The sequence below is a fragment of the Bradysia coprophila genome, unplaced genomic scaffold (assembly GCF_014529535.1).
Source record: "Bradysia coprophila strain Holo2 unplaced genomic scaffold, BU_Bcop_v1 contig_151, whole genome shotgun sequence".
Taxonomy (NCBI): Eukaryota; Metazoa; Arthropoda; class Insecta; order Diptera; family Sciaridae; genus Bradysia; species Bradysia coprophila.
Genome location: NW_023503423.1, coordinates 2,728,699 through 2,750,168, shown reverse-complemented (window position 1 = coordinate 2,750,168; position 21,470 = coordinate 2,728,699).

The following is a 21,470-nucleotide window of genomic DNA, read 5'->3' as shown; positions in this document are numbered from 1 at the left end:
GGTCCCCTTTTTCACATGTTCGCCTGTGTTATCCATGTACACTATACATATACCAACAACCCAACAACGATTTTTCTTGTATCGAACATAGAGCATTTATATATTGTGTTGTGTAAAGCAACGCGAGGTACTCATTGCTGCGTCATGTGAGGAGATGTGTGTATAACTTTCGTTTATATTGAGTTTTGGATTTTCGATTCTTGGAGTCATTTGTGCGCGCGCAACCGTCCGTTCAGGTTGGTTAAAACCTTGGCTCGCGCGTCTTCAAGAAATTTCTTAATATTTTTTGTCTGTTATAAGTATCCACTGTTGTAAGTTTAACTTCTTCGTTCCTTTTTACCAATCAGAACACTTTTTTTTGGCAAAGTCAGTTTTAGTATAATTTGCTGGTCCTTTTTCGTTAAATTGAAAAAATAAAATAAAAATCGCGTGGTTTGTTGGGACGAGATGCACTGAAAGATTTAAATTAAAAAAAAAAAAAAATTTTAATTGACATTCCTTTGGAAAGAAAAACAGTTTCGACATTTCAGACCCATTTAATTGTAAATTATTTTCCGTAATTTCTTGACTTTTTTATGTTTGTTCGAATCACTAAATAATTAATTATGCAAACATTTTTGATGAAACTGTTTTTTTTTCGGTTTGTTTGCGCAAAGCTGTACATTTTGTTGTTGCTGTTGTTGTTGTTGTGAAACGAAATCGTATTTTGAGATTTTTTTTTTCATTTTTCATTTCATTTCAAATCATTTTTAAGTGACTTTACTTAACGGTTAATGAAATTCATTGAATTCGAGTTGATATATAATGACATTGCGCCGAGAAACATATTAACTCTACGCTACAATCTAACACAATTTGAACGAGGCTAACAACAACGTGCTCTTGGATGAGAGAAACAATTTCTACAAATGGATTTTTCATAGTCACTCTTTCGGTAAGTTGCATATCATTGAAACCAGCTTAATAACGTTACATACGTATCCTTCGAATGCATAAGATGACTGGTCAAATTCTTATACACCCAGTGCATCAATTAATCTAGCTATTTTGATTCTCGTCCTAAATTAAGACATTGACAGTCTAATATAGTCAATTAGTAGATTACGAGGTACGATCTTGTCGTAAAATTTATATTTTGACTGGTGGAAGTATATGAAGCTAATACCCCGAGGCAATGAAAATTACCGATAACGTCATCAGGTGATGAATCATTTCCGTGGGGTGCGAGCTGCGATATAGAGAGTGAGAGAGAAAATGAATCTGTGCGTGATGTGTAGCATAGTTCACGAAAATATATTTTTCCTCGCTGATTTTTGCTAAAATTCAAATTTCAAATTTGCTCAAAATTCCTGCCAAGTTAAAAGAATAGAAAATTTATGAAATTCTGAGCTGCACATTTCTGGTTTTCGATTTGAATCAGACAAAATTTTCATTTCAAAATTGCTTCGAGCACAGATTTCTATACCTTCAAAAGGCATCAGTGTATACCATTGATGTCGTGGTAACGTTTAAAAGAGTTGCATTAAAAGTTCATTTTACAGTTTGTTTTGTGGTAAGGCCATAAGGCCAATTCAGATCCAATTCAAACGGTTAACCAATCATTTTTTGTGCGTTATATTTATGTTGGCGAGAACAGTTGTCAATTGCTGGAGATTTTTTTCTTTGTTTTCTTACAAAATTAATTTATTTTCTCAATGGAGCAAGGTACCAGAAAATTGTAATGTCCAACTAAATTCAGGAAAATTAGAGCGTAAGAATGTAATCCCATATAGAAGAATTGTCCTAAGAAAATCGATCTTTCCTTTGTATTAATTCAAATCGTTCTAGGTTATCTCTAAGCAAATTCATTTTCATTGGTCGACCTTTGTATTAGGACGTCTACAGTCCTAGTTCATTATAATTGCAAATTTATTCATTTTCCCGAGATTGCACATGCATGGGTCGTCTGCAGGGGTTAATATGCAGAAAAAAGACATCCAAAAACCTTCAACCCCCAAAAATTGTCTCTTTAGCAAACTAATCAGGCAATTTTTCAGAGACTTTTTTTTATAAATTCAAGGTTTGCGGATAATCGGTTTATAAATTCAGATCTGGGGTCAGTCGTCTTTGTATGAAAGACAAAAAGATCTAGGGAGATTTATCAAACGATTCAGGATCAATTTTTGAGAGATCAATTTATCGATTTACCAACAAATTTCAAAGGTTTCCTTGAAAAGAAATTCGTAAAAATTTTAAGATTTTCTACAAATTTTCCAACAATAAACAAGACCTTGCAACATTGTGCTGTAAAACAGGTGAGCAAATTGTTCGATCAAATATTTCTCTCAGCATTGCCAAACTCAACGGATATTGCCATTTGAACATATTATGACGCAGTCCATTTCCGGTAATTTGAAAAACTTCATGTGCAATTTTACCGCATCAAAAATGTTTTGGCAGAAAATCTTTTCTTTTTCGGCATAATTTACCGACCATCCAAACAAACTTTCTTTGCTTTTGTCAGATTTAAAAAAAAAAAACTGCACGTCCTGGCTTACATATCTTACATATCCATTATTCTTATTAACTTATCTACCATCATCAAGCATCTGTTATGTTTTACACGTAAAAACACGCAAAAAACGATCAATTTTTACGTCGATTTCATCTTTTTTTTCGTTCTGGGAGACCAAAAGAACCAAAAATTGAAAAGAAGTCAGTTGGTAAACGGAAAAGTTTTTTTTTTAATTTTGTAAATTCAAAAAGAATTAAACCGCTAGTGGCCACATGCCGCCGTTTTTTTTGTGGCTTTTTGGTTTTAAAAATGCAATGTGTTTCCCTTTACTGACCATATTATCATTATAAGTAATTATCTCTCCACTGAAAATGTGTACCGTACGTATACGTTATAACGTGCACACAAATTAAGTGAAATAATTCTCCAATTTATTTATGTCGAATATGAAATGGTTGTGATGGTCTTTTTTTCATCCATTTAGACAAAAAAAATTGTTTTTTTTTGTATTAAAAATTGTTCAATAATTGCTTTTCTTTAGCTGTGTGGATTTTTTCCTTCTTCTTCTTCAATTTTTTTTTTTAAATTTCGTTGTGTGAAACAAGTTTTCATACCTACCTACGCAATATAGTAGACTGTGTTATAACAACACATAGGTTCTCAACCTGAGCCAATATACTGTGCTGTGGACAGCGCTATATGTTAGTGACTTATGTGAGTCTTCTATTTAATATTCACCAAGTTTCATTGACTTTTCTAGTAGATGGTAATAAAATATAACTCTAAGACCCGACCAGCTCTCCGACTCTATTTAAAATTAAAAAATGAAAATAAAAAAAAAATCTGAACCTGACTCTATGTACAAAACCTATCATACACAGCGTTCATGTACGTACACACATAGATTTATCGTAATTATTAATTTTCCTGTTCATTTCAATGATTTTCTGTTATGATAATGTGACCGAGAAGCGGAATCTTTTTTTTTTTCATTTTGAATTTATGATTTAGATACTGTGGCATGTTCTGATGAGGTGTGAACAGTTCTATGCATTTCAAGTTTTATTGGATGTTTCGTTCTGGAGATGATGATGGTGTTCGTTCATCGCAGGGCATCGTGAAATTCTCTTGTTATTTGCAGAAGAAGATCGATTGCAAAGAAAACGATTGGATTTGTGGTAATTTACCACTGGTAAAATTGATTTGATATTGAAGATTACCGATTTAAGTAACAGTTGACAGAACTTCGAAGAATGGAGAGCTGTACAGGATCAATTAGATCCTCAAAAGACTTAACTAGTTAAGAAAGTTTTCATGCAAATGTGAGACAAAATTGTTTCCCTACCGATTCATTACTTCCGACCAATTGTACACGATGAGAGTGCGGAATGGATCAGTTCGGATGCGATGAAATAGCGAAACATTTATGCCCCTAATAAGGCTTGATTTCCACCTACCAAAGAAGTACTTGTTACTTTTTATTGAGCCCATAACCTGTGAAATGTCAACCGCGTTAAGTGCTATGCAAGCGAATTTCAAATCTTCCAGTCGCGGCAGCCCTGTTCATTTTATAAACAAACGTTTAGCATATCAAGAATGTTCTTTTTCTTTCTCACTGACTCAGCCCAATATCATTGACAAACTGATAAACTGGTGCGAGTGGAATTATCATAAGATATTCAACACATTAAATTGAATAAATAAATAAAGCAAACATTAGCTTACCAGCTGGTCAAGTAGTTTAAATTTTAAAAAGCATCACAAAGTTCATCAAGTTTTATACTTGAAATCTAATTTACATTGCGTATACGTTGCGTCTACACACGCACACCGAGTCTATCAATTGCCACACATTGAACGTTCGCTCAATGAAAAAAAAAAAAAAAAAAAAAAAAATCGAAATAAAACAACAAAGTTATTGTAATGAAATCGAAATATAAATCGTTTTGATTTCAAGGAGTGTATTGCATGTAATGGTAATGCGATATGATGAGTCTTATGAATGACTAAATTATGGTGACGTATGTGTGTAGCTAATCGTGGTCTTGATAATTTCAAAGATAAAGTTGAACAAATATCGGCAGCGCTCCAAGCGATATGTTGTTCTTATGTTGTGAAGGGGGTTTTCAGAGTTGAAAGGATAGGATACACGGGGATCATATAGCAAAAGCAATGAAGAGCAACTTGTAGGAGAAATAGAATTCAATTTTATCGGAAATTAGTAGTTGTAGGAGAAAGTTTTTGTTTTAAAACAAAAACTGTAGCGACATGTGGAATGATCCATAAATGAACTAGAACTAAAAATGAGACCTGTTTCAATTGTCGTCGTTTCTAGTGAACTAATTAGTTATCTAGACAATTGACAGGCTAAATGTGGGAGCTGCGGGAAAAACCACCTTTTGGACCACTATTTCAACATTTTCGTAATAATTATAATTCATCCAAATGACAAGTCGAAGTGTACTAGAGACGAACGTGTATGTTGTGCTGTATTTGAATGTCGTAAGCGGATCTTAACTACATTAATTCAGCATTAAATGCATCACGCTAGAACGAATTTTAAGATATTTTTGAAATGCAACTTTTGTCCTAATTCCCAGAGCTCGTAGAGACCTTTCCAAAGAACCCCCATCTGTAGAAATTTTACCACTTTTGGATGAAATTTGAGGAAATTTTCGCTCAAATTTATAATTTTTGTAGCGCAGCAGCGCCATATACACAATTGACCTAATTCCTAGAATTCGTTCGACACGATTTCCAGCGAGCTACGATAGGAAATGTCACTACAAATTTTCTTTGAAATTTCCCTAAGGCTAGTTTATAGCCGCTTGCATCTGTGCGATGTATGCGACCATAATCTGGTCTAAATTAAACTTGCTGCAACTGACATCATTTTCTCATATCTCTGGAACGAGTGTTCCAAATGGCTCCAGACTTCATACTACGTCCTCGATTTTTACTGGGATGAAATGGACATATGCGGGTTGAGTGATGACCCCGTCAATTTCCTCCAAACTATCCATTTACCTCGATACTATCAGACAATCTACCTCAATTCAATTTCCTAGTTAAAATCGAATATCCAGTGTCATTCAGAGAAATGATAAGTTGGTGCGCCTGTGGCGAGATAGAAGGAACATTGGAATGACAGTTGTCTTCTATGAGAGAGAATGTGAGAGAGTTACATACAAATTCTCTCACGTTTTCTCCCATAGAAGCCAACTGTCATTCCAATGTTCCTTCTATCTCGCCACAGGCATACCAACTTATTATTTCTCTGGTGTCACTAGTGTCATTTGGAGCACTCATTCCGGAGATTTTAGGTAATGAAGTTAGCTCTAAGAAGTTGGGAAGGAAAATTTCGTAAGGAATTACTTAAGAAATTCCGAATGTCAGATCCCAAAATCGTCGATTTCCATTTCTATCAAAAAGTAGCTAAATTTTTACCGATTCGGACCTTACTCCGACAAATCAGAACCCAGCAGAATCGAATTCTCGTTATCGCTACATTCGAAAACATAATAAAACTTTGTTCATTGACTCAACTATATCTACTCAGCAATATATTACACACCGAGTTTGTGATTTTATACTGTTGCTCATATTATGTATATGAAAAGGCAGCAGTGATGATCTTTGCATATTTTTTTTTCTTCTTCTTCTTTTTCTTCATTCTGGTTATTATACAACAGTACCGTTCGATACGTAATCTTCATAGCATAATGAAACCAGATTCGATGGACCTCTAGTTGTTGTTGTTGTTGCAAAATTGTATTAGGCTATAAGTGTGATGCATAGGTTCCCAACGAGAGCGATCGAACGTTATAAAACTAAAACCTCTTTGTGTACACACACCACACACATTATTATTTTCACATAGTCAGCTCATACATTCATTCGGGCACATAATGTATTATAAACGGAATGGGATATTTCAAGTTATTTCATTTGACTTTGGTATTTTTTGTTCTTCTTTCTTTCTTTGAAAATGCGATGAGATGGTTTTTTTCCTCTTCTTCTTCTTCTTCTTCTTCTACTAGTATACAACTTCTTCGCTCGTCTCTTCCAATTTGCCTCTTTTCCTATAACACGTTTTTGTAATATACCTTTTGCTGACACAAAGTAACGATATGATGGTTTGTAAATGATGAAAACTCATTTGGTGTATATTATCGATATGGAAGAAAAAAAAACGATGTTTAACGGTGAATTACATTGACACATCTCATCTTTTTTAATAACCTGCAGGTAGAAAAAGGTGTGTTTTAGCTTAATACTTGTAATCAATGTTTTATAGTTCCAGAATCATTCCTTCGATGCAACAGTGAGTTTAGTTGAGTTGTAGCAAAAATTTGGTATAAGCATAAGTCACTGCCACTGAAGTTCTTACTAAATTGCTCCTAAGACAACAGCAAGTTTTTCAAGTACATAGAGAATTTAACCGTTTACCGGTTTTCAGAATTTCGCTACCGGTTTTTTTCGGTATCTTATCTTGCTCGTAAAGCATCAGTTTTCTCTTACGTTAACCGACCATATCGACTCTTAATTTAGGCAAGTTCTGAGTGTGAAAAATGTGCACAAGAAGATATCGGTCAAACTTTTAAAGAATGAGATTAAAGGTTGCTGAGAGCTGAGTTCGGAACCTGAATTTAGACTGCAAGACTCGCTGAAGCAGAAGAAATGATGGAAAGGTCAAACTCCGTAAACCTAACGTTGGCTGTTAAATTGACGATGAACTAGACGTTCTTCTTCTTTTATTTCAGCCTGTTCATCTGGATGTAAGCCTCCCCGATCTCCATTTCCATTTTGAACTTGTTGCCAATTATTGCCTGCTATTTTCTTGATTATATTTGGGTCTTGTCACTAGGTCTTGTGGTGGATGGTCTCCACTTCATCCCGCTTTTGTCATCTTATCTCTGAGTGTGATTCCAAGCATACTTCGTGACATGGCTCAATTTGTTTTCTGATGCTTTTGCCAGTGTTAGCGTTTTTGCTCCATACGTTAGCAACATACCATTGGTTGATAAAATAGTGAAGGACGAGACGTTACAAAGAAAGAATTTTTTATTTCTGAAATGGCCGATACACTGAAATCGCCATTGAAACAGTCTGTCGAAAGAGACGCAAATTTTGCAACAGAGCCAGTGTTTCCTTTGCACTGAATCAGCCACAGCACATACTACTTGTCATGTGGGTTATTTTCATACTGGGAGCGTTTCATCTGCGACTGCAAATGGCAGCCAAACAGAAAAGAAACTGCTTGAAGGAGGTGGAGACCAAGGACGACATTTGACTAAGGTGATATGGGAGTAAAGACGTGAGTTTCTTTCTTTTTTTTTCTTATATCGCTCCGCCTCGGATCATTTCAATTCACACTAGAATCTCAATTTAAGGACAACTTTCTACGTCAGTTCTATCAGTAAGCGATATGTCTAAAGTATTCTACTCAGAGTTGTTTTCACAGAAATATTATTCGAAATTTGGGTGTGAGCTCACAAAGCTATATTGTTTCTTAAAGGAAGTACCGCTAATTAAGCTGCGTTGACTTAATAACTAAGAAAATTTGGCCATAATTTATAGTTTCCTGATGGAATTAATACAGAAACGAGGTAATAATCACCGGCCCATTATCAAAATAGGTTCAATGACCGTGAACAGAACTGGCTGGCTGGTTGTTCTTTTTTCTTCTCTTCTCTTTTTCAAATTTATCTACATGCAAATAATGACGCTGCTTCTTAAATCAAACTTCCTTTCATTCTTGCTGATATTTTTTTCTTCTTTTTTTCATCAACAACAACCCATCACAACCATTCGATAGATGTGTAATTATATTTTCAAAGTTACAGTTAAATGAACATCCATACCATAACCATAACATTGAAGAAGTGAACGAGCAAATACGTGAAAAAAATGTCTGTCTCAAATTTCGATTTAAAATAAATTGCATCTCCAATTTCATGGACTTTAACATGAACGACTTGCAATTGTTCTCCGTCCGCTTATTGAGCTACATATATATATATTCGAGGCGTGTGTTTATACGATGATTAACAGGCGAAAGAAATTATCAGAACATAAAAGATGCGCGCGGTGTAGTAAGTGAGAACGACGTACTGCCTACCTTACGACCCAATCATCATTAAGTTAAATTAGGAGATCAAAATCGAAAGGATCTCATCTAAAGGCCCTGTCTCACACGTCTCACATGTCTCACAATTGAAGTGTCCGTCATGGATTAGGTACTTATGACATTCCATCAAAGCGAACAATGATGTCATACGAATTCGATATATTATTTTCTGAAATTAAATAATTATCTGCTGCTCTGTGTGCCGATATATTTCTCAGAATGGTTTTCGTTTTGCCGATTCGACATTTTTTACATCCTACACAATATACTCTCTATGCGCTGTTTTGTTATACAGTTTAATTTAAACACCTTAACAGCAGTTTAAACTGCATCCTTTTCAACTTTAGTAATATCACTGAAGGAAGAGGTTTGTAAATCGACGGACATTCAAGTCAGTCGTTGAATGTTTCTGACATACAATAATGCGTTGATGTTAGCAAAACACCTAAACGATTGTGGATTTACAACTGTGCCCGGAACAAACCCACCCCTAGAGTCATTTTTACTATAAAATTCGTTTGCTCTTTAACATTACAACAGAAAGAACAAATTTTAGATTATATTGACATTGAGTTTAGGAGTAGTTCGCATGGCTGAAAGGAAATCCATTCTTCTCTCTGTTACATGTTTCACAATTAAAACTTGAGGTGGTTGAAAACATGCGATCCGTTGTGTACCGGGCCTTACCAACTTAAAAGAACAAACAAACACCCAGAAATGATTATGTTTCAGTTTGCAGCAAAAGGCAGCAAACTTTTTGCTTTTGTTAATTCTCTTAAATAAAAAGTCTCGGTCATCGGTTGTTTTGTCTCACGAACAGAACAGAACTGAGAGTGGGTGATTGTTCGTTTTATTTTAATTTTTTTCATCATCGAACTATTTAATCAACACCCGAAACTTATCGTCAGATTTAAATGATCCTCTTGCCAATATGCTACATCTGCTCACTGTCTTTTTTTAATGTAATATTCTCAGTAACCATGACACATATTTCTACATTTAGCTGGTTTTTCATCAATTCCACAATTGGCAATTAAAATCATTCATTAAAACTGTTGCAGGCAGTAGAGAGAGAAAAATATTAAGTTTTTATGTGTAACACATTTTTGTTATGAAGCGCTGCCATGTGGCTAACGACTTTTTTTTGTCAATCGTGCCCCAAAAATTAAGTTTCGTCAAATCGTTTCTTTGACAAAATAAGTACAGAGACATATGACGTTAATTGCGTCGAAGGTTTAAAACTGGTAATAAAGTAATAAACATTAAACAAGCGCTACGACTGCGACTGTAGGATGAGGAAGTGAACGAAAACTAATCTAACTGAGAATTTGGACATTAATTTCGTTGATCAGATGGTGTAAATCACATCCATACTTTACTATTGAAAATTTTGGCTTCGCAGCTTTAAGAAAACTTGTTATCTTCGTTGTAAATAACTTGAACAAGTGAACAGTGCGGATGAATCCAAAATTGTAATAATCTCTGCAAATAAAACAGAGTTTCGTTTTGTTTAACCTCTTCGATTTTCTGTCGTTAAGTTCGATGACTCTTTTTTTGCTGAAAACAAACAAAGCATTTTGAATACGTTTCGATCAAATTTGTACTGTTTTTATTTCGTTAAGCGTCAAAAGTGACAGAACAATTAAAAATCTGATCGAAAAGATTCTCACTTTCCTCGTTTAGTCGTGACAGTTAATTCAAATACAATGGAAATGAGGCTCAGTTTCCATTGTTTAAACAAACTGTCAACGTCAATTAAACGGAGAGGCTACACCAAGGCTCTTTCAGAACCTTGGGCTAAACGGCGTAAGTGCTTCTTTTTGATTGTGCTTGCCTTAATGGGATCAAATGAAATAATATGTCAAATTAGTTGTCATTTTCACAAAGCTGACCCCAACCTTTGAATTTTAATATGAAAAAATCTAGAAAAAAGTTTGTTACTCTTGGGCCTGTATTTTCGTTGCCACCGCATAAGATTACCTTTTAGCGTTCAAGGCCGTTTGGAACGTCACCCGCAAAAAAAGCTCGCTGTCACTTTTTAACCGTTCTTAATTGCGGTAAAGAAGATTTCCAACTCAACGAAATCCACACTGAAAACTTTAATTTCTTTCGTTTTAACTCTGGAAGTTTGTGCTCAGTTACAGTTATTTTTGTAGACGTTTTATTACGTACACAAATGTATACAAAGACAAGAGTGTATAATCTGAAGATTGAGAAAGATGAATTTATTGAAATAACACAACAATTGCACTAGCGGGCAACAACCAACATGATAATGATGTAAAAATTATTAATTTGAATTTTTAAAGGAAAAACGGTTAAATTACGCTGCATTTTTCTTGAAATAATAAAAAAAAAATCAAAAAGCCGTTGACTCTTAAACGCGTGACTCAGTTTTCAGTTGTTTTATTACATCGTTTGGTGGGTGTGCTCACTGTTGAACCATGAAGAATTTCATTTTATTTGTTGTTGTCGCTGGTTTTTGTTGTTGTTGTTTTTGTTGTAATTTGCCTTTATTATGTGTACCAATGTACCATGACAAAAAACAAATTGAGCTCGAAATTCAAATTTGTTAATGCCCAGAAATTGTCTCGATTATTTCGATTATTTTTGTCGTTTTCACTTTTACATGAAAAAGTATCGAGTATCGAGTTCAGTACAGACAAGTGCTCGTTTCTGTTATCGTAATACCCCTCTGCTGATGCTAATGGCTATGACACGCATTCACTCATTAAGTGCAATGAATCCCCGATCATGAGAGCGAATTAGAAAAGATGCAGACGACAACCGCCTGCGTAAATAAATTATTCGACGTGTTAGCATAACTCAGGGCGATTTTCTTATATCAGTGTGCAGTGTTATTCAACTTTAGTTTACAAATTTTGTCGACTTGATTTGCAATGTGACCAATTTGGTCTTTCATGGAAATTAGTCATTTGCGAAGTCATTTGATTTCCCGCCTGTTTCTGCAGCGATAAAATGTTACTCTTCGTTAAGTAGGACTTGTTGAAAAAATTCTTCGCAAAAATGCCTATCATCAACAAAATGAGGAATTGAAAGCAACGTTTTTGTGGCTTTCTTGGACTGAAATGGTGTTATTTTGGTGTTTTTAAGCAAAAACGTCCCGCCACTATAATTATCGTCATTTTTCTCTAACGTGTACCGCAGTTCATATGGTTATTATATTCGCCTATGTAGGAAACACCTTTTCAAACTTCATCCGACTAGAGTTCGCTTTCGAAATAAAACTAATTCTTACACAGTACACACGAACATCCAAGAACATTTTTATGGGGCAAAACTTGTTTCTCAGAACACCAGCAACAACCGACAAAATAACGAGAAGAAGACAGTAATTTTCTCTCATTCCAGTGTTGAAATTAAAGTAACATTCGCGCGGAATGATCTACGTCTACAATATTATTGCGTATTGATTGAGCAAATTTGGTTTGAAATTGTAACAGGATTTTGGTATACGAGTCGAAGAAATTAGAGAGAGAGAGAGAGAGAGAGAGAGAGAGAGATACGCAACGTGAAACACCTGAATGGTAAATAGAATGATGTTTTGTTGTTAATGTTCTGTAGCAAGTGTATGAAGAGCTCATTTTACGAAATCAAATGGTTGGACTTAGCGTCAAAATTGAAAGGAACACAATAGCTTTTTGATGATTTCTGGTCCGCATTAGTAATATAATAACTGATAGTTTGATAACTGATTTTCTCTAGTGGAACTTGACATTCCTTAGTTCCTTTAAAAGTTCTCCATTGTCATCCACTGTATATCCAAATAATTTGCTTTTCTTTTCCAGAAACTTCAACAACCGTACCCCGACAAACTCAGTGTTCCAGTGTTCCATCCAATTACCGACATTCCGCTCAGGATGGGTCAAGGTCAATGTTTGTATTTAAAAAATAATATTGCACTTGTCCCGGCCTATGCGTGTTGTCATGATATACTACATACTACACAACTATACTAAATTGGGATTTTTTTGGAACGATTCAACCAAGTTTAATTGAAGTGAAGTGATTTTATTTAGCAGAAAACTTGTTGAAAAAATGAAGTAAAAGATTTGAAATTAATCTCTTAAAAATAACGCAGATCCAATGAAGTAAAACTGTTTATATACTGGCCGCGAGTGGGTAATCACTTTCTCATATAATCCCATATAATCATTGTCATAAAATCAGTGATTTACCCCTCGACTGGCTGTGAAAGGTTAACATCGAAATACTCAAATGTCATGTCGGCCTTTCCGCTTTATATGTATTCGAAAGTTTAAATAAATTGCTTTTCGTTAATGAAATTTAATTTTAACAGAAGCTAATGACTTTTCATTACACTAACTACGAAAATGACTATTTCGCATCCCGAATGAGATGCGAAAGTTTGAAAATTCAACTCCTCAGTAAGCCACGACATCACAAGAGGTACAAAAGTACTTTCGCCCCCCAAACGAAGATGCGAAAGTAAATGACAGCAACAACATATGTTTCGTCTGGTTTCGTTGGGATCGCTGTGATTGTTGTCATAGAAAAGAACGTTGTCAATAATTTACAAATTTTTTTCTCCTTCAGCCACGGGCTGCAAACTTCGCAAACGGTTCAATTTTTTTACTTTCGTCCCTTGTGATCCAAATCAAGGCTGTATACTTTGGGGAGGTCATGCAGATGCAGATACGCGGGTTACACACCACGTTTCATACAAAAAATTCACCACGCCATACAAATTCAATTTTGGTGAATTTTTTGTATGGAAAAGGTGTGTTCCCGCGTATCTAACAAAATGGCGATCTCCGTGACCTCCCCAAAGTATACAGCCTTGATCCAAATAACAATTTTATTCAGCAACGTATGACATGTAGCTCTTTCAAATTGACTTCGTCACACTAGAGCTACTCAGATGTTTTTTCTTGTATTGTAATCTTGAAACAAATGAAATAAATAAATAAATAAGTATGTTAAGGAAAGTGTCTACTGCCGGAGAAATGTAGTTAAAATAGGTTAGTTCCACGACGATTCATCCATAGAGACATAGCCTCATCAATATTTACATGAAAACCGTTCTCTCTAGAATAGGGACGCTTGAAAATGCTATCCCCATTTAAAAAGATGATACAAACGAATGAAAGAACGGGACATTTGACGAAACTTAAGTGAGGTTATGTCTAAAAGTACCGTAACTTGAAGATGATTCGAAATGTCAAAAATCATCCGCAGAGAACCTAGCCTTGAAATATAAATCAAGGCTGTAAACTTTAGGAGGGCACGCAGGTGCCACATCACAGCTGACGATAAATAGGCAGATTTTATACAGACTTTCACCTCACGTGATGATCCTCGTCGCCGTGATGATGTGGTAAATAGCAAGGCTGTATACTTTGGGGAGGTCACGCAGTTACAGATACGCGGGTTACACACCACAGTTGATGATAAAATGGCCGATTTCATACAAAAATTCACCTACTCTGATGATTCTCGTCGTCTTGATGATGTGGTGAATTTTTTGTATATGTAAAGTCATCAGAAGTGGTGTGTTCCCGCGTATCTAATAAAATGGCGGTCTGCGTGACCTCCCCAAAGTATACAGCCTTGGTAAATAGGTGTATATGTAAAATCGTTAGAAGTGGTACCTCCCCAAAGTTGACATTCATGGTGAAAATAAGCAGGACCCATGCTCTCGTTTGAAAATAAGCCCAAACTGGGTGGTTTTCTTGTAGAATGATGAGTATTCAAGAATCGATTAAAATGTCACCTTTTGTACATTGGGAGTCTCTGATGAAATTTACGGTTTTTGCTGTTCCAAACAAAACACAAGACAGCCGTTTCCTCAATTATTTCAATATTGATTACAGAATTGAAACTATGGTTCTCTCCGGGTGAAGGTGTCAGTGTTCGGGTTTACACTTACTTGGACTCTATCTGTGAATGAAATCGTGTTCGCTCAACAAGTGAAAATTTGTGTTTACCGGTATTCGGAACAAGCCTATCAGCGCTCTCGCGGCATAGTAAATAAACTTTTTTTGATACCAACATTGAAAAATGATACTTTCGCCCCGCATATGAGGGGCGAAAGTAAAAAAATGCATCCCACGGGGAGAAAGTACTTAACGAAGAGCGAACGCAACTGAACGAACAGCGAAAGTGACTGACGTCACAGAAAATGAGAGAAATGAGTCGAGTTGTCAACAAAATCCGCTCATATTATGCAGAATACTTTGATCAAAATTGTAAAACACTGTGCGCCAGTGTTCTTATTGAAATTAGCATACAAAGTTGATACTTTTTGTTACTGAATGATTTGTTAGTTATATCTTAATTTTTGTGTGTGTTATTGTTGTGATGGCTAAATTATTAAATTTTTCATATACCAGGGGGCTGCCGCCCCCTGGACCCCTGCATTTTCTGGCTAAATGCCTTTTTATTTCAACATTTTGTTGCGATGTTTGTGATACGTATCAATTTTCAATGTTGGTATCAAAAAAAATAGTATGAACGACTCGGGGCAAAAGTAAAAAAATTCAACCTGTGCGATTAGAGCCCTTGCCTTCGGCGCGGGCTCCAACTCTCGCACACGGTTGAATTTTTTTACTTTCGCCCCTTGTCATTCAATGTACTATTTTTTGATACCAACATCGAAAGTTGATACTTTCGCCCTCGAAATCCGGGGCGAAAGTAAAAAAATGCAAGTTATGTGTTTTAGCGGGGAGAAAGAAAGAATACATAAAGCGAAAGTCAATATACATAATGCGAAAGTCGACTACATAATGTAATAGTCGACTCTTGTCAATAAGTGTACTGCGATCAAAATTGAAATAAAGCGTGCGCCAGTGCTCTTATTGAAATTAACATACGAAGTTGATACTTTTTGTTGCTGAATGATTTGTTAGTAATTTGTTAATTTTTAAGTGTGTTGTTGTTGTGATGGCTAAATAATTAAATTTTTGATATACCAGGGGGCTGCCGCCCCCTGGACCCCCGCATTTTCTGGCTAAATGCCTTCATATTTCAACATTTTGTTCTGCTGTTTGCGATACGTATCAACTTTCGATGTTGGTATCAAAAAAAATAGTTTGAACGACTCGGGGCAAAAATAAAAAAATTCAACCTGTGCGATTGAGGCCCTTGCCTTCGGCGCGGGCATCAACTCTCGCACACGGTTGAATTTTTTTACTTTCGCCCCTTGTCATTCAATGTACTATTACTCTTCCGTGGCGCTGTGTTCTATGTGACCAATGTCAACATCCAAATTTGATCCTCATCACGCATGATGACATTAAAATCCATATAAAAGAAGATTTTATCCACTCCTGCAAGTTCGTTGTTCAAAATCAATTTCCCCTTTTAAAACACTTCCCAATCACAGTCTTTATTACGAGATTTTTTTTAAAATCATTTATTTTATCATTCCATAAAAATCATTGCGCGGAATACAACTTGATCGTCTTGAGGATCGCATATGAATGTCTCTATTGAGTCGGATGTCGAATCCATGTTTCGTCAATGATTTAACCATACGATGCAGATGCACCACTCTCTCCACTATGGCAAGAATTGGGAGAATGCTCACGCTGTACAGAAAGGTGGTCGATGTCTCTGGGAAGTCGAAAGCACGCTTTGCAGTTCATCCATTTTTGTTTTGTTACCCTGGCAGATTATACCCTTCTCTGGAATGGTCACACTCGGGACTTTTGTCGCCAAAAAATCATTAAACATTTGGATTTGATTGTTGTTTTTCAAATAAACGAACCTTTCACCACGATTTCAAACTTGCGTAAGTCGATGATGTCATATTAGTCCACAAAGAACAGAATCTACATCCTACTTTTACAATGCAGGATCGCAATACCCTTCTCTGGAATGGTCACACTCGGGACTTTTGTCGCCAAAAAATCATTAAACATTTGGATTTGATTGTTGTTTTTCAAATAAACGAACCTTTCACCGCGATTTCAAACTTGCGTAAGTCGATGATGTCATATTAGTCCACAAAGAACAGAATCTACATCCTACTTTTACAATGCAGGATCGCAATCGCAATATTACACGTTAACTGAACGACCGTTTACACTTGAAAATTGTAAACAAAACGTTCGAAACAAAATGTCCCCATAATTTAATGTCTCTCCAGGTATGCTTATAGTTTCTTGCGGAACAACTTATGAATAAAGGAAACGTGAAACCCAGAATTTTCTTATTGTTTGAATTGTTGATTGGTGACTATAAATAATAACAAAACCAAAAACGTTTTTCTAAATTCGAACAGATGTACGCGCTTCCTGAGCATAAAACTACCCATTATAACCATATTACGCATTGAATTGAAAGAATTAAAAAGAAACGAACGATGAATGAAAGGGTGCCACATAAATCATTTTTACGAGAATAAGCCTCTTTTATGTATACAAGTTACGACATGTTTTTGTGGCCAAACAACTGAAAAAAAACCGCGTCGCAGTTTTGACGGTTTTTTCGATGTATAAGTAAAATTGTGTTTGCATTGACCTCATCATTTCATTTCATAGTTACAACTCACAAATTGTCTAAAATCTGCCATCATACAAAGGGTTGAAATACCAGGAAAAGTCTCAAAAGATTCTTTTTTTACGCCCTCTTTTGTGAAAAATTAGGCCGAAAACATACGAGCATTTTTTGACAATTAAAAATACAGTCAATCCGTGTTGAACTTCACTTAATTCACGTCAGAGTTAAAATAAACGGTTAATTTTTGAAACGTCAAATAAGGGACCTAATAGACTGTCATGATCAGAGCGAGGAACCGAAGACTAGTTATTATAACTTGCCTTGGGGTACTTGTCAAAATATTGCTTCCTCTTTCAACATGCTACGTTGGGAGCGAGAGGACCGAAGACCAGTCTATTATAAGTTGTCTTGAGGTACTTGTCAAAATATTTCTTTCTCTTTCATCATAACACTCTATATACACCGTATGAAAATGAACTGAAATGAACATGGACACTGACTTACATAAATTGAAAAATTTTATTCGCAAAGCACAAAGGCTACTAGATAATTAAGGTCACTCTAGTCCAATCAAGCACTACCTGGTTTACCTGCCGTGCTTAATTGTAACATTACCTTGACTTTTGCTTAATATTATGATTTGATAAATGAAAAGTTTACAAGAAGTGGTGATTAGTGATCTCTTCAATTTTAAAGTTTGAGATCTGCTCAATTTTTCATAAGCGTTGAACTTTGACGACTCATTCGTTTACTACCTGCCCAATGTGAAAGTTGACCATTCTGTCTCTCCTCCTGTCTACCGTATGCAAAACCACTGTAACGTCTATTTCAAGGATCTTGACATTTTTAATTTCAGAGCACCTGTGAAAAGTGAGTATCGGTTCTAAAGAGAGAGAATTTTTTTTTATTTTTTGCTTTGTGTGGTTAAACTAAAATTGGGATATTTCAGCCTAATCGATAGCACAAAACGTTAGATCGGTTTCCTTCGCCAGCAAATCTACTTCTTACGAAAACACAATAAATGTCGAACTTTCAAACGTGAATTATTCGTTTTTGAACAGCTTATGGTTAGTACGAATCGACAGCACAAAAGCAGTACTACGTACGTTATAAGTAGTGCTTATTTGAACGCAGCACTAAAAGGCGCCAACGACAAGCACCTGAACATACACACTATAATATCCATTTTTTTTTGACTGAGGCCGGTACTCGGCCCTAAGTATTTTTTGCACATAAATCGAATAAAACTCATCCGATTTTGCTAGTTTTTGTTTCATTTGAGAGATAATTGAATGCCGAATAGAATGATGGCGAAAAAAGTTTCAAATTTGGTCCCTTGGATTAAGGCCGCTACTCGGCCCTAAGTGTTTTTTTGCGAAAAAATGGAGTAAATCTCATCCGATTTTGCTAGATTTAGTTTTTTATGGAAGTTAATTGAATACAGAGGGAACGTTGTGAAAAAAGTTTCAAATTTGGGCCCTTCGACTAGGGCCGCTTTGTGGCCCTATGTGGTTTTTGCTCATAAATCGAGAATATTTCATCAAACTTTGCTACTTTTTGTTTCGTTTGACAGATAATTCAATACCTAAACTTTTATACTTGAGAAGTATACTTCGTACGGGCTTTTGTAATTTCAAAATGCGAGTCTTGTAAACCAAATTTTTTGCTGAAGAATCTGCCATCTATCCATAGTCAATGCAACGTAATCGTTCTCCGTGCCGTTACGTTTACTTATTGTTGAGTAACAGGAAAATCAGATTTCCAAAAAATAACTGAGAGAATAAACGAACTGTTAAAAAAAATCCAAAAAATGTCCAAAAATTTCTAAAAACTGCGGACGTCCAAACACCAAATTTTTCCAACATTTCAAACAATTTTGACAACTTCAGCCTTGCGCTTTAACTGACTCTCGATTATTTCTTGACACTATCAGGCTTCAAATGAAGACGAGCATGATTAACGTAAGCGCTCCCATTATGGAACGCTTTAATCATATCAACTACTCGTCCGGTCCGTTTTTGTATTCTGTCTCATAAATTCAGGTGTATTGCATATAATTGTGTTTCTCATTTAATTGAGAATTCTACAAATTCATTTGTTTTTTTATCTGGCACAGAGGTATTATTATTATTTAAAAAAACTGTCAAAGTTACTACTGAAACTATTGTTGAACAATTAAAAAAAAAAAGTGCCTCTGTTTTGAACGTACCGATCACATTTGTGAACATCATTTTACACAGTAAATTCTCTGCTATTGAATTTTGCTTCTCGTGTTACATGTGCCGCGAATATGGATTCAATCTATATGCTCTGGTGTTCAGTCAACTTTCGATGTATCGTTTTCAACGGAAAATCTACTACTTAAAATAAAATCGCTTATAAGAGTTTGATGCAATTTATTTTCTTCATTTCATGTTACAGCCTCTATACAGCTGTGCATCGTTTTCTACAATAAGTAATCATTAATCAAAAAAGACAGCAGCCTTTTTACAGCTGATTTTCTACAATAAGTAATCATTAATCGAAATAGGCAGCAGCCAACATTTCACAGCCTCTTTACAGCTGATTTTGTACAACAGTAATCAGTTATGAAAGTGAGACGAAACTCACAGAGTTTTTTTCTTACTTTGTTTTTTCAGTACTCTTTCCGCCTCCTTCTCAGCCTTTTCCTTCATCTTTCGTTCTTTAATCAATTCCTTTTCTGCTCTGACCTGCTCTGCTAGAACTTTCTTCTTTTCTCGTTCCATTTTTCGCGATAATTTTTCCGCTTCTAACCGCTCCTTCTCCTCCAATTTCTTCTTCTCAACTTCCTTCCAAGCTTCACTAGTTATTACTGTCGATCGCTTTTCCTTTTGCACCAACTTCTTTTTCTTACACACGCTTAGCTCGGGCATAGGAAAAGACTGCTGAAAGACTTCTTTATTGAATGATTGGTCGTTCGAAACAGCCTTCGGCAAATCGTTGTCGTTTCCATGTGTTGCGGCATCAAGTTGAGGTGTAATATATACCACCCGTTCGTTCACAACACGATTGTCATTGGAAGACATGGCATCAACATCTAAAAACAAAAATCTACGTCTAAATAACTCAGCGAAAAGTGGTTTTTGTGGCTCATACCTTCCATCGTTTCACCCTCGGTACATTCTTTCATTTGATCCGACTCCAATTCAACCAAATCACCGACACCGAAGGTGACCAACTCGTTATCGATCACTTCACTATCTACTTCAATGCAGCTGATATCTGTAACGAATTAGAAATTAGATCGAAAAAACTGCAGCGATTGTTGACATACCGTCGGACATCAATAGTTCACCATTATCTCCTACAATGAAGATCACAGAATCGAGGTTATCTTGTTTGGAGTCCATTGTTTCGACGTCAATTACAATTTCTTGGTCATCAATTGACTTGAACAGTGCTGCCTTCGTGTGTAACTTTTTCCAAATTGAATAGAGCGCTGTGTATTCAATTGGCCCATTCCATTTTTCATCCGATAGACGAAATAGGTGCAGATAACTTGGATCAATGAGTTCTTCCAAAAATTGCAATCGATTAACGGCTTCTTGCTCGGTTTCCATTCGTTCAGGTTCGGTAGCATTGGCTTCCTCGAAGAACTGGTCTTGAGTAACGTCAGCAGTTACCGGAACCAATCTGGAGAAATTGATGTTATCGACGTTGAATGGAAAGAGTCCACAGCGTTCGAATCCCTTTTTTAATAAACCAGCGTAGTCAATGGCGATTATAGACTCGTTTAAAATAGGAGCAATATCCTTCTTGTCGATCTTGGCGTATTGATTAGCGATTTTCCAATCCTTTATTTTGATGTCCCACGATCCGCCAAGTGGTTTGAAAACGACGACATCCATCGGTTGTATCACATGTGTTGCATTTGGATATAAAGCCACCAGCTCTATTTGATTGGCTGAACAAAAGTCGCTTAACGTGAGGGATATATGCGACTTATGTCCGTCAATGAACAGTATGACCGGCAGTTTAATTTTCGCGTCCGATAACCACTTGCAAAATACGTCCTTGATGTAGTCGAAAAATGTTTGCTGTGTTTGCCATCCATTATCAGAAATTCCAACGCTCCAATTTGCTGGTAAATGAAGCAGAATATTCGACGGCATTCGCTTGTAAGGATACACAAGCATTGGTGGTGTTTGCATTCCCGCAGCATTTCCACCTAGAAGTGCTGTTACACACTCCTTTTCATCGTTTTGTGAGCGATTGTAGACTGCTTTTTGCCCTCTTCTGGCTAAAACAACTTCGTTCTTGGGTGTCAAAATGAAACCTTTCTCATCAACATTAAACACCCGTGCTGGATCATTAAGCACGTCCAGCAATTGTTTTTCTTCA